Genomic DNA, 6,000 nt, shown 5'->3' with positions numbered 1-6,000 from the left:
AAAAATAATTATTATTGTGACATAAACTCAGCTTCGGGACACGCGAGTTTTGCGTTTTATGCTTGCCTTACATAGGCCCCCACCAAAATCTGTCTAGGGCCCCACTTCAGTAAATCCAGTAGTGGATAGCGGTTAAATAAGACACTATTAGTTTTTCCTCATCGTTATTCGTAAATGCAGGGCTCTCCTACGCATTGTAACCCGGCCACCTGAATTAAGGGCTTCAAAAGTCGCATGATGACTTAGGCCTAAGGTGGTGCCTTGGGTATTAGCCTAGCTGATTTATTTAATTTGACTTAATAAATAATGATACTTGCATTTTAATATAATTTTTGCATCGTTTGCTTATATTTTGATAATTTTATTAAATATAACTTTTGAATTTGTCGGTAGCAGACATTACACTAGATGGCGCCATGATACGGGTGTACGACCTCCGGAAAAACTTGCGTATCTCCCTTAGCGCCAGCTCTATAAGATCTCTGTTTATTGATCGGATCACATATGAACACACAATGAGAGCAGTTGGATGGAAAACGTTATAAGAAAATAAATCGATGAGCTCCGTGCCGGATGAAGTTACTAAACGATTTGTTTCTTACCGTAGGGTCATTTGTTGTATTTTCAGATATAGAAGATTGCGGAAAATGTTAACTTTAACTAATTTATGAACTTGCTAACGATGATTTCATGGAATTAAACGGTAATAATAAAGTCAGCTAGCGACGTTTAATGGGTTTAATTCAAGTGGCTGTGTTAAATTGTGTAGGAGGGCGGCGGCCATAGAAATCTTATAAGTAGGAGTATAAGATTTCTATGGCGGCGGCAAGCCCGTCATGCCACGCGAGCCAGCAGCTCCCTACACTTACTAATAGCATAAGTGGATAATAACCATAAGTATGACACTTCCTATTCACCCAATGCAAATTTTTTAATGATAGTCTGTTTCGCCAATGACAACGTAAACCATTACGTACCGACGGACTGACAACTCTCCGCGGACTGCTCCTAGTATTTGGAGGAAGCCCTGAAAATCGCTGATGGTCCGCCGGTAGCCTTTTCGATGGACCAGCCAAAGCCTATTGAAAATTGAAATGCTTTCAAAAGTGTAAATAACGCTTACTTTTCGATAATAATGATGAACTATTGAATCGGAAAATAAAAATAACTATTATAGACAGTGGCTCAATTTCAGAAGTTAGTTTTTTTCGAATTTCAAACCTAAACGCGTGTACGGCTGTACGCTCGTATTTCTCATCATCGAACTAACCAACTATTTTGCCAACGAAAAGAGTAGGAAGGGACCAGTTTCCTGTTCGGAATCTTCCTACTTCGCAATCACTCCACGACAGACTATCATTACCCGAATTCGTTCCGTGCCATACTTATGTTTATTATCAACTTATGCTTATAGCGTTAACCTCGACAAAAACGGAAAGGTACATTAAACAAGTTCGCCAAGAGCGATAATATTATTTCGTTGCCGTTGTTTAAAAAACGTAATAAGTGAATCCATACCTCTCAATAACAATGCTCAGAGATAATTCTTAAAGTTAATGCCGAAATAAAATACCCTAAAGGTTAAAAATTATCCAGGCTTTACTAAAGCCATACGCCACTGAAAGTGGGATGACCCACCAAAAGCGCGAGGAGATATTCTCTTTGATATAAACTCATAGCTTATTTTCAAATATACAAATAGATTTATGATATGATAAATATGATTATCTGTAGTCAGCACTATAATGTGGACCAAAAGCCAAATCTATTTGAGTACCATGATCACTAAAAAACATCCCTTTTAAATTCGACAAAATTTCTATACCATATCGCAAAAAAACAGAATTGTAATATTTTCGTCAAACAGCGGATTCAAATCTGCAAAAACAACTGACAGGCTGGAAACCGGTGACTTGTAAACTGAAACTTTATTTACCTGATCACCGTCGAATGTACACTCAAACCAGATTCTTTCAAACCGCGACCTACGGTTAACACTCCCATAATGGTGGAGGACATGCCTAGAGAATTTAAATAGGCGAAATTATAAAGTAAATTTGGTCTTAACCAACATGTTAAAATGAGAAAAGCACGTGACTACCATATCACAGCCAACTTCGATTCGGTAACTCATGTTCATAGTTGGCCGTGCGACGATAAATTAAAAATATTCCTTCCAGATACTGCAGACAGCTAATTAACTTCTACCTTTCTATTACAAGATGTTTTAAATAATAATAAGTAGATAATTCAGATGAATCGATCAATATTTAAGCCGCCATTAGCAAAATAAAATGAATAATTGTTCGTATTTCTTAGGATAGATGGCGCTGCAGTCACGTGTCCCTAGCTGAAGAAGCAGAATCTTGATTTCTGGCAGCCTAGCTTTCCCTGTATTTAATTATTTTCTTTTCTCTACGGTCAATTTTACCTAAATCGGCCATTTTTAAACTTACCCAAAACCTTTCGCAACCAATCAAAATGCAACAATCCATCGTAAATGAAATGTATCCAAAGCATGCAATTCAATACTTAACCTAATTAAATAAAAAACTTGAACAACCTGAGGCTCCAAAGTAGGGAGTGGTACTTTAGAGGATAAATTCTTAAACCAAAAGGAATATTGCTGGGCATCATGAGAAACACATAAAAATTATACTTTTTTGTTAGGCTATTACCCTAGGCACTTTTATGAAGCACTTCTCAATAAATTGAATTGACTGGACGTTAATGTAATGAAACAATCCGATTTATCAATGTCGTTTTTTAAAAGCAAATTGAATAAAACGGAACACTGTAATGTTTATTTTCAAACCTTTTAGCCACGTAAAACACATTTGAAACGGCAAAAGAAATCTAAACTTTCACTCTCGAAATCTCGAATCAACAGATAAAAGAGCGAAGTAGTTTAGAATGAAGTGACCATCCCCTACAATCCCCCCTTCGGTTCTACCCACGAAGAGAGAGAGAGATATATATATATATATATATATATATATAAATGTATGCGTGATAGCAGCTAGGAGCAACAAACACAGCACCCCACACAAGGCGAACGCAACCCGTCAAAAGTCGTGCATTTTCTCGCGTACATTTTTCATTGGTTAGACCATGGGCCAAATAATGATAAATCCAGGACATGACTCTGGTACCTTCACGCGTACTAAATCGGCCGTCCATTAAAAGACACAGGCGGCCATTTTAGTAGGGGGGAAAAGGAGGAAAAATAAAAAAAAATTGGGGGCAAAATCAAGCAAGTTTCCGGTTTCCCGAATGCCATCTAGTGATGACTGAGTCGGAATTCGAAAATAAGTGGCGGTTGTAATTCGAAAATCCTGCCATATTTGGCCCCTCATTTTTTGATAAATTTTAACGATTCTAGGAAAGTATATGTTTAATATTAAATAATTATATACATGTATATTATACTAATTATGGACTTAGTACGTATAAAAATAAGTACTTACTTTAATAACCACACTATATATGATAACTGTGAATAAATATTCCAGGATATTTACTACGACGACCACGTGTATTATTTTTGAAAACTGTCCCTAAAACATTTGCCCCCAAAATGACGTAGGTCCGCGATCGCGCGTTGTTCCCAATAGGGGGCAATAGTGATCGGGTGTTAGCGCTGTTGGACGGGTTTTTCGCATAGAGTCATGTCCTGGATTTATCATTATTTGGCCCATGGTTAGACGCATTATCGCCTGCTACCGTTGGAAGGGGAAAATTCGGAAATTGTCTTCCCCCTTCCATAAAACGTTCAGCGTAAAGGTTCGTCCAATGAAATTGGTACACAATGGCTGTTTAAAGGCTAGCTGCGTTCTCCTTGTGTTTGTTGCTCTAAGGATCCTATATGTTAGAAGGATATGAGGCGAGGGACGAAAAATGGCAGCGCCGTCGGTGGGTCATGCGCGATAGAGAATCCGTCTTTAGATTCCGTCAAAAACAAAACACGGAGGAAGCACCGCCAAAATTTGTCCTTGAGGGAATAGAAACAAGACGTCCCACGTTTAGAGGCTCTCCTAATATCGACGGCGCTGCCGGCGTTTTGAAAACACGGGCTGGCCGGAGGGCAACCCATCCTTCTAACATATAGGATCCTTGGTTGCGCCTAGATAGCAGAGTTGCCAGGTCACTTTTAAGAATGTCGCCCAAAGTAAATTTCAAAGTAGCCCAATTTATCGCCCAAAATAAATTCCGACGTTCTCAAGTAGCCTAACTTATCGCCCAAAATAAAGCAATAAAAATTGAGTTTAAAATACTTCTCTTAAAGAGCCACACTGATGATTCATCAATTAGTAAAACAAAATTAGTATTTATATTTAAAGAGCGTTTTAACCAAAATACTATATGATTTTGTTTTTACAATTTGTAACTTTTACAAATATAAAGTATAATATTTACCTTTTAACCACGACTCTTTTTATCTAATTTTTATATGTCGCCCATTTACCCGTAGCAAATCACGACAAACAATTTAGAAGAAGCCCAAATTTCGCTCAATAGGCCTTTCTATAAAATAAGTTATGCTTGCTGAACTTGTTTGAATGTAACTCATTCGTCACGAAATACGTAGAAGTTCAGTTTAGGCTTAAAACAGGGTGCCTCGTAGAAATTGCGCTTATGTCCCTGGCTTTTCGTAGTAAATCGTCATCGATACGTCACCCGTGACGCAGCAACATCAAAACAAGAAGGCCAATGTTACTTTAGAGAAAGACATATACACTCTTTTTCGCGCCTTTATTTGACCCCTCTTAACATGCCTTCCGCTCGTCGGCCATTGCCTTTGCCCTCAGCGGGGAGTCTAGCATCCACTCTTTGGGTATCCGTAATGGAGAATGGGGCTGAAAGGGGGAAAACCAAACATGGACGCGCCCAGGAAAATACCGCGAAAAAAAGTGTATTTTCAACCCTTTTCCACAACTACGAGGTGATGCCCGAAACCCTCAATAGTCCTTTCAATAAACGTTCTTCATGGAAATCGCCAAAGAAGTAATATATCCGGGAACCAGGACCTGCAAGTTACTGTTTATTTGGTGCTTGTTGAAATAATGGTAACTTTTCACCTAAGTTACTAAACCTTAATATGTCAAAAAAACCCTATCTGGTTAAAGGAAAATTGTTGCATATCGTACAGGTGAATAGTTTCCATTATTTCAACAAACACTATATAAATTGTAACTTGCAGGTCCTTGTTCTCGGAAACATTAATTCTTGGCGATTTCCTTGAAGATGTTTTATTGAAGGGCCTATTCCTTTCCCCAATTCTCCTCGTAAACCGTCCGTAGAGGTAACCCTACAGCGCTCTGAGCCAATTTTCAGCCTGGAGTACTCCTTTGCGACTACTACGAAGTGATTCCCGCCATATGTAGTTCTCCACGTTACCAAAGGTTACCCCACAGCCGTTTTGCTGACTCCCGAAACGAAACTACGCCTTTGCGGCCACTATGAGATAACTTACTCGGTTTTCCTCCTCGCCGTTTCATTCCGACCGGTTACCATACAGCGCCCTGTCCAACCCACGGTTCGCTTCAGCACCTTAGCGAGCACTACGAGGTAACCCTATTCTTAACACTCCTTTAGGGTCCTATTATAATTTCATTTACCCCCCTAAGGGAAGGCAACGAAATAAAAAAAAACTACGGATACCGCAATTACCACTATATTGTAAAATAACACTAGGCCAAGTTCAGTATTTACCCCTTTTTGTCAGCCCCGGAATCTAGGGTAAAATGCATCTTAGTTGACTTGGGTATGGATTGTAGTTGGCTTCTTGGGCTATATAGATGAATATGGTAACCAACCAAACGGAAATATTTCATTCAGTGTTCCCCTTTTCGACACGCAGGGGGTGGGGCTTCTATTGAAATTATTCGTCTACTTCCACGGCGTACATTATAATATGCTATTTTCGATAATTCGGGCTGAGCGTAGGGTAGTCGGACTTGATAGAAAACAGGTGGAAACTACAACGTTTTAACATGATAT

Source organism: Leiobunum rupestre, chromosome 3 (genome assembly GCF_980474605.1).
Source record: "Leiobunum rupestre chromosome 3, qqLeiRupe1.1.hap1, whole genome shotgun sequence".
Taxonomy (NCBI): Eukaryota; Metazoa; Arthropoda; class Arachnida; order Opiliones; family Sclerosomatidae; genus Leiobunum; species Leiobunum rupestre.
The sequence above is the reverse complement of the archived record's forward strand: the minus strand, read 5'-3'. Positions refer to the sequence as shown.